Genomic DNA, 8,128 nt, shown 5'->3' on the forward strand with positions numbered 1-8,128 from the left:
TAATCACAGATAAAATGCATGATGACAGTAAATAGATATTTTTTTTTCTTTTTCTTCTTCTCCAAGCTTACATTCATTTTTAACTTACCTGGCCTTCCACACCCTCAAAACGCATCTTACACATCTCGGTTTGTCAAATGCTCAGTCAGAGGCTCAGAGCCTTCTCTCTTGTGTAAGCACTACTTATGGTTGTTGGGTTTGGCAAGCATTTCTAATAGAGGAAAGCAGAGGGGAAGAGAGAAGAGGATAGTAAGATGGCAGATGAGGAGGAAATGCTGCTGATGGGAACCTGAGACGGTGCCCTTCCATTCACTCCGGTATCATTGTAACACATCATCCAATTTTCCGAGAGCTGGAGAGGGGAATGGGCCCGCATTTACATAATGCTGTGTCCTCACTATTTTAATTCACCCCAAGCGCAGCCATGTGTGTGAGCTGCTGCTATAGCTGTTTGCGTGAGTGTGTATTTGCAGGGCTCTTCAATTCTAATGGTAGATGAACTCTCAGGTAAATTAAGCATAGTCCTCTTCAGTTAAAGTACTGTAGCCTTACAGGGAAGAGCACATGCTGTCAACATATTTTACACTGCATTATTAAACAGCTAGTATCAAAGTGCTTGATACCCCAACACAAATTAGGCCTGGTCTGATGCAGATTAATAGGGTTTATCCTCTGAAAATGTTTAAAGTGACCATTTAGCCAATCCAGCATCAACTGTGTAAAAGGGAAAAGTTCACCCAAAAAGATATTTTTTTTTTCATAATTTATTCACCCTTTACTCACAATTGATGGCACCCATTAACTTCAATTGTCATTTTTTTGTACTACTATGGAAGTCATTGGGTGCCGTTAACTGTCTGGTTACCAACATTCTTTGAAATATCTTCTTTTGTGTTCAACAGATTCATAGAGGTTAAAAAAAACATGAGGGTGTGTAAATGATCACTATATCTTTAATGTTTCAGTGACTTACAATTAATAAATAGTGATTTTCATAACAGTAGTAGTTCAACACTTAACTTATAGCCTTTCATGAGTTTACAAGTAGGCTACATGAAATCAGCTATAGTAATATATGCGTATTGGCGTGCTATCGGGGGAGGGCTCCGAGCTCGAAATTTGGGCCAAACCCAGAGTACTCCCCTCCATGACTATAGAAAGACTGCCAAGAGTGTGGGTGGAGGGATGTGAAACTGTCGCGGGACAGAAGTGAGAGACGGCTAAATACCGGTTTCCTCTTGCGCTGATTGGTTGATTACCTGAACGTGCTGATCCCGAACTTTGTTAATTAAAACATCACATAAAATCTTAAAATTGCATGATATTTAAAATATGTAGGCCTACATTTAATTTCATGTTTGCCCTACTTAGATATTTTCTGTGAACTTGCATATAAAAAAACAATGATTCGAGTGAAACAGAGGTTAATACTGAGTCATTTCTACACTTTCTAAGACAGAAGTAGTGTTCACATAAATTCAATAGTCAGTTTACTATGGTTTGCAGTTCAGGACATAAAACACACTCCAGCGCCATCTGCTGTCAAAAGGGACCAAATAAAAAGATGTGTTTGTACTAGCTATAATATTTTTCAGGTGATCTTTTTATACATTGCTACTCAAACTGCACATATTTGTTTGCCTTCTCTATATTGTTGTTTATCTATGTCTGTACAGTTAAAAAAAAAGAGTAGCAAAAGCCAGACAAGGGAAGATTTAAAGGAGAAGGAAAGTTTTGGTTACGCTTTATTTCGATAGTCCACTTTAGACATTCAACAAACTAAGTAACTTTGCAGCTACATGTCAACTAACTGTCATTAGAGTATTATTAGACTGTCTGCCTAATATCTGTTAACACTTTATTTTGTTGGTCCCCAACAGATATTCTACTGACTGTAAGTAACTTATCAACTACAAGTCAACTTGTTCTCCTAACCCGAACCCTAACACCTAACCATAACCTAACAGCCTACTGACAGTCTACTACAGTTCACTAATGGCGCTTTTCCATTACCAGTACCAGCTCGACTCGACTCGACTCGACTCGCCTTGGCTCGCCTCGACTCGGCTCGCTTTTCGTTCCGTTTTCCATTGCAGAAAGTATCGCCACAAATAGTACCCGGTCGTCATAGCGACGCCTTTCGTTCCTCGTTGCCCCATCAAGCTCTCGCTGGATCCTCTCTTCGGCAACCAAACAAAGGAATGTCTGCACCTCCTCGTTTGACCACGGCGTATTCTTCCGAGTTGCCATAATAATAGTAGTAAGTTTAGTAACTATCTCTGGCTAAACTATTTAAAAAAGGCGGGGTTATTCTGGATACTCCATCTGGCGCGTGCAATGATGACGCAGTGAATAGTGACGATTCTCTCTGACCAATCAGCAGTCGGCATTGTTTTCACGTCACATTTTAGTATCGCCTTAGCTCGCCTCAGCTCGCTTAGAACCTCGCCGGAGGTGGTACGAAAAAAAGTACCCGAAAGCAGGTACAGGTACAACTTTTACACAGTGGAAAACCAAACAAAGGCGAGTCGAGCCGAGCCGAGGCGAGCTGGTACTGTGTAGTGGAAAAGCGCCATAATACTCTAATGATAGTTAGCTGACATGTAGTTGAAAAGTTACTTGTAGTTATTTAAATGTCTAAAGTGACTATCCAAATAAAGTGTAACCAAAACTTTCCTTCTCCTTCTAATTTTCCCTTGTCTGGCTTTTGCTACTCTGAGCAATGCCTGAACTTTGTATTTTGAGCACTTCTTGCGTTGTTCTTGCCTCTTCACGATGACTCGCTTGCTTTAGTCCTCAGTTGTAAGTCGCTTTGGATAAAAGCGTCTGCTAAATGACATGTAAATGTAAAAGAACGAATGTGCCGGCCAAGGGTTTTCACAACCCTCACACATTCTGCCAACTTTATCTTAACATCAATACATTGTCTAATGAAAAAATCTATTTTATACATTTTCTTTGCAAAACCCCTGCAAAACCTTGACAGTACTTGGTAATACTGCTTGAAAACCTTTGTGCTAATCTCAAACAAATCATGTGGCCCTGTTCGTAAAAGCTTCGGAGCATAATTGTACAATTTCCGTAATGAAAAAGACAAGCTACTTATCAAATATTCCTGCAATATGTGTCTGTTACTCTGTTCTATACAATAGAATGGAAATGATTACAAAAGGATTGGCTCTAAAATCTGATTGGAAACGACACCTTCATGGGGAACTCCAAGGTGTCTCTCTAAGATTTTTTCCCCTTCCATACGGGAAAACAAGGTTTAGTTACCATAGTTACTCACTTATAAATAGGCCACAATAGATAGTCTTTCTTTCTTTCTTTCTTTCTTTCTTTCTTTCTTTCTTTCTTTCTTTCTTTCTTTCTTTCTTTCTTTCTTTCTTTCTTTCTTTCTTTCTTTCTAACCCTTTCTGATATCTTTCATATGAAGAAAAATAACTTTGAAGTGTGGTTGAAACAAATATAATATAAAACAAGATGGGACAATAGTTCTATAAGAGTTTGGGGTCCAACACAGCAGTAAAAGGAGAGCCAGTTGGAGCCTGAATGCGTCAAGTTAGTTCATGCATTCATGACGTCTAGACCAGATTCCTGATATGCATTACTAGCTGGTTCTCCTGCATCCTCAATAAACAAGCTACAATTAGTCCAAAATGCAGCTTTTAGAGTTCTTACCAGGTCAAGAAAATATGATCATATAACACCAATTTTATCATCTCTTCACTGCTATTAAGTTCTGTATTAATTACAAAGTATTGCTACTCACCTATAAGGCCCTAAACCGTTTAGCTCCTGTGTATTTAACTGATCTTCTATTGGCCATCACGCTCTTTAAGGTCACAAACCTCCGGAATTTGGTGGTACCTTTAAGTCCACTAAAGGAGGGAGAGCATTTTTACATTTGGCTCCTAAACTCTGGTATAGCCTTCCTGATAATGTTCGGGGCTCAGACTCACTCTCTCAGTTTAAATCTAGATTAAAGACACATCTCTTCAGCTAAGCATTCACATAATGCACTCCAGATATATCAGATAAAATGCACATGATTATCCAGTTTGGATCCAGCCTCTTATGAAGACTTCAGATGAACCGGGTAGAAGAGATGAGTCCAACTCCTGCGAGGACTTCAGATGATGCAAACTCTGAAACAACGTGCACCACTGCCAAATTTTCTATATATTGTAATCATTGTTCACAACGTGTAAGAGTGAACAGCCTTTTAGAGCTTCTGGGCTACAAAGCATTCTTACATGAAACATCCAATCAAGATAGGTATGAATTGAGTGTGTGTTATCTTCTGTGTAATATTCCTTTTCTTGTTCACTTACTTTTTTTAAAATACCTGTCAATATAAAATGCATAATAATAAGCACAAATAAATTACTTATTTATTAGTGACTTTAGCAGTATAATATTATTATTGAGAATAAACAATTCTATAAGAATGTATTATACAATAAACTAAGCAAATAAAACATTTTTTTATTATTGTGGATTAGTTACAGAGTGGTGCAGTCTGTAATTTTCCGTACTTTCTCTTGAAGTTTATTCTTTGTCCACAAGATGGAGACAACACACTAACTATTGAAGCTTCAAAAGCATGCAGACTTCTGTAAAGATATGGAGCTCTAAATAATTAATAATTATGAGTTATATTTAAAGATTCACATTGAACTTTTAGAATGAGTATTTTAATTATAATGCCCTGCTGAGATAGAAGCAGTTAAAATTAATATGCTTTATATAATGCCATCAGAGCTGTAGGCTATAACATGTGCACATACACAACACACCCAATACAAGGTCGAAGTCTGATGTGTCCCAGAAAATACTGGGGGAACTTTGACATGACTGAAGGTCAGTGAGATTCAGTGAAAGTGCAGCTGATGAAAAACACCTCTAATAATATGTCTTTAAAAAAACAGCTCCTTGTTAAGACACTACACTGTAATGAATTGCTGTAAAAATTACAGCATTATTTTACAGCAGCTGGCTGTTTTCTAATAATACAGCATATTGCTGTAAACTGCTTATATATATATATATAAGCTATAGCATACTCTATGTGTGTAATTTGCTTATTGTTGTATTATGCCTTTGTTAATTTTATTTAAAAGAAAGAGTTCCTGAACTCTGAATACTAAAATATAGTTTTTGTAAAAAGCTGAAAAATAACAATGGTATAAACTATTGTCACATGTGGTATTGTTTTAGGAGACACTTTGACAAGTGGACACTGAAGGCCAAGTTGTGTGTGAGGAGAGCATTCAGCCTAGCCTCCTGTCTGGCCTTGCTACTGTTCACTGCATACTACATATTCAATCAGGAGGAGGCAGCCTGCACCTTGGAGTTCATTTAAAGGTAATGATTGAATTCTTAACAACCTCAGTACATTTTACACATGTATTCAATATCAGAACTTGCCTTAAGATATATGATCTGTTGAGATAATGAGTTAAATCAGGTGTTTTAATTAGTGGACATATAAAACCTCCTGGGAATTCCTCATGACTGGAGTTGAGAAACACTGCTCTAACAGATATGGTCCAATTTCAAAAACATGATTACAAGCATCAAAAACTTAAAACCAACCTTAATTACATATTGTCTGTTTCCTGACCCTTTAGGTGCTTTGTATGTATACATCCGGAGAGAGGAACAAAGAATAAAATTGCCATCTAAAACGACAGGGCAAATTGTACAGAAGAAACAGGTTGCAGTGAACCCACATGTTGCCACTCTTCCCAGCAAAGTGGTGGGTTATCAGTGGAATTTCTGAAATGTAAGTAGCACAAACACACACACACACACACACACACACACACACACACACACACACACACACACACACACACACACACACACACACACACACACACACACACACACACACACACACACACACACACACACGTCTCTAACTGTATCTGTCATCCTTCTATCTGTCTCTGACTGTATCATTATGTTTTGTAATATATCTAATATATTGTCCTTTTCAATATTTCTAGCCACTCTTTGCATCCTGTGATCGAACAGCATCTAGAGCTGAATTATTCTCCATTTTTGATCACAAGTTTGTTGGACTCACTTGGGGTCTTGTTGTTTGGACATGTTTGTCTGGAAATGAAGTGGTGAAAATTCGTCCGTGTCCATGTTTTTCAGAACCATTTTATTATGATAATTTGGTCAACTTGTGGTTTTAAGTATGTTGTTTACGTATTTCTTCTTTGTGTGAAGGGCCATGATGACTAATTTGTTTCAAGTAATTAAAAAATATTTAATTTCATTTCCATTTAAAAAAAAAAGTTTGTAAATAAAACTGAAATCAAAATAATAAAAATAATACAAAATACACTGTTTTATGACTTTTTTCATGTATATTTTAAAGTTATAAATTAAAAAAATGTTGACCTGTTTTCCAAGATTAGGATGTTGAATAACTTGTTTGTTTTGTGAAGTAATAGTGGAATTAAGTTGTGCATTATACAACATTTAATGTATTTAAAAACAATTGTTTAAAGCTTATGCAATTGATACATAATTAACATTTAAAATTCAGCTGCCAGTCATTAATATTCAGAGATCAGGAAAATATATTGTATATACTGCATTTTACATACTTCTTCTAGATATAGTAAATACAAAGATTCATGTAATTTACTGTAAAAAAATACAATATACTGTAAAAATACTGTTATTTACTGTAATCAGAGAATTAAAGTAAAATCAGCCAGTATTTTACTCTAAAATTTACAGGTAATTTTTAACAGTGTACATCAACATCTGTGTACATATGGGTGGGGGAATGGATTCTGACGGCTGGATTATTTGCCGTCAGATTCTGCTCCTCCAATGTTTCTTACAATATGAGGTTCTAATGTTTCAAAACTGTTTTTTTTTTTTTGGCACCGATAGCCTAGTGGGCTCTAATATTTACAAAACTGATGCTTGATGCAGATAGCCTCCTGGGCAGCTCGCTGACATTGTGCTTTGGGTAACACGAGTTTGAATCCTGGCGCTCTGACTTTTCCTGATCCTGTCTCCCACTTCCCCAGCTAACAGGGAACTTTCCCTAACGTTATGTAAATGTTAGTAAAAAACGTTCCTAAAATAATGTTTCTGAAACAGTCTTATAATATTTTCATGGTTAAAATACATTCTCGTAACGTTCAGTGAAAATGTTCTTAGCTCAACGTTCTTTGAACGTTTTTATGATGTTATTTGTACTTGACTGATGTTCTCATAATATTGAATATTGAATCATAACGTTCTTAGAGCAACATTCCCAGATAAAAAAAATATGTTTTTGGAATGTTATGCTAACATTCCCATTAAGTTAAAACGTTATTTCTGAACGTTCAAAACATCCGTTTTTTTTAAATATTAAGAACGTGTTTTTCTTGGTTTATGTGAATTTTAGAGGAACATTCCATTCTATCATTTTGGAAATGTTATTAAAACGTTATTTCTGATAGAATGGAATGTTCTTCTAAAGATCACATAAACCAAGAAAAAAAAACATTCTTAATACATAAAAAAAACAATGTTTTCAACGTTTAAAAAACATTCAGAAATAACGTTTTCATAACCTAATGGGTATCTTAGCAAAACATTATAAGAACATTATTGTTAGCTGGGTCGCTTCCTGTCTACATACTGCCCTATTATGATGAAAGCCAAAAAATAAATCTTTAAATCTTTAAAATAACTCTTTACTGTTGCTGGTTAAGCTCCATCTACACAGAAAAGAATCAGCATCTTTTAAACCACTACATCATCATCTCACATCATGTGGGTCGGGGAACGGATTCTGACAGCTGGATTGTTTGCTGTCGGATTCTGTTCCCCCCACGTTTCTTACAATATGACGTTCCAATATTTATAAAACTGATGCTTTCGAGGTGTTGCCCATAGCCTCGTGGGCAACTTGCTGACATTTAGCACTCTTGTACTTTGGGGGACCAGAGTTCCTAGCTATTGGTATTTTCCTGATTCTGGCTGTCTCCCACTTTGCTTCCTGTTTACATACTGTCCTATTATGATAGAAGGCAAAAACTAAAAAAATAAATCTTTAAACTGTTGCTGATTAAGCGCCATCTATAGACAGAATTGAATCAGCATC

General features: G+C 36.3%; 1 long non-coding RNA gene across 1 annotated transcript; it reads left to right on the plus strand.

Moving 5' to 3' along the window:
• Positions 1-5,193: 5,193 nt before the first annotated feature.
• Positions 5,194-6,137, plus strand: LOC143736571 (uncharacterized). Its single transcript, XR_013203484.1, has 3 exons — positions 5,194-5,367; positions 5,634-5,788; positions 6,015-6,137. It is a non-coding gene; the product is annotated as an uncharacterized LOC143736571 (long non-coding RNA).
• Positions 6,138-8,128: the final 1,991 nt, after the last annotated feature.

Source organism: Siphateles boraxobius, unplaced genomic scaffold, assembly GCF_051911475.1.
Source record: "Siphateles boraxobius isolate OS27281-9 unplaced genomic scaffold, OSU_SipBor_1 130, whole genome shotgun sequence".
In the NCBI taxonomy this organism is placed as follows: Eukaryota; Metazoa; Chordata; class Actinopteri; order Cypriniformes; family Leuciscidae; genus Siphateles; species Siphateles boraxobius.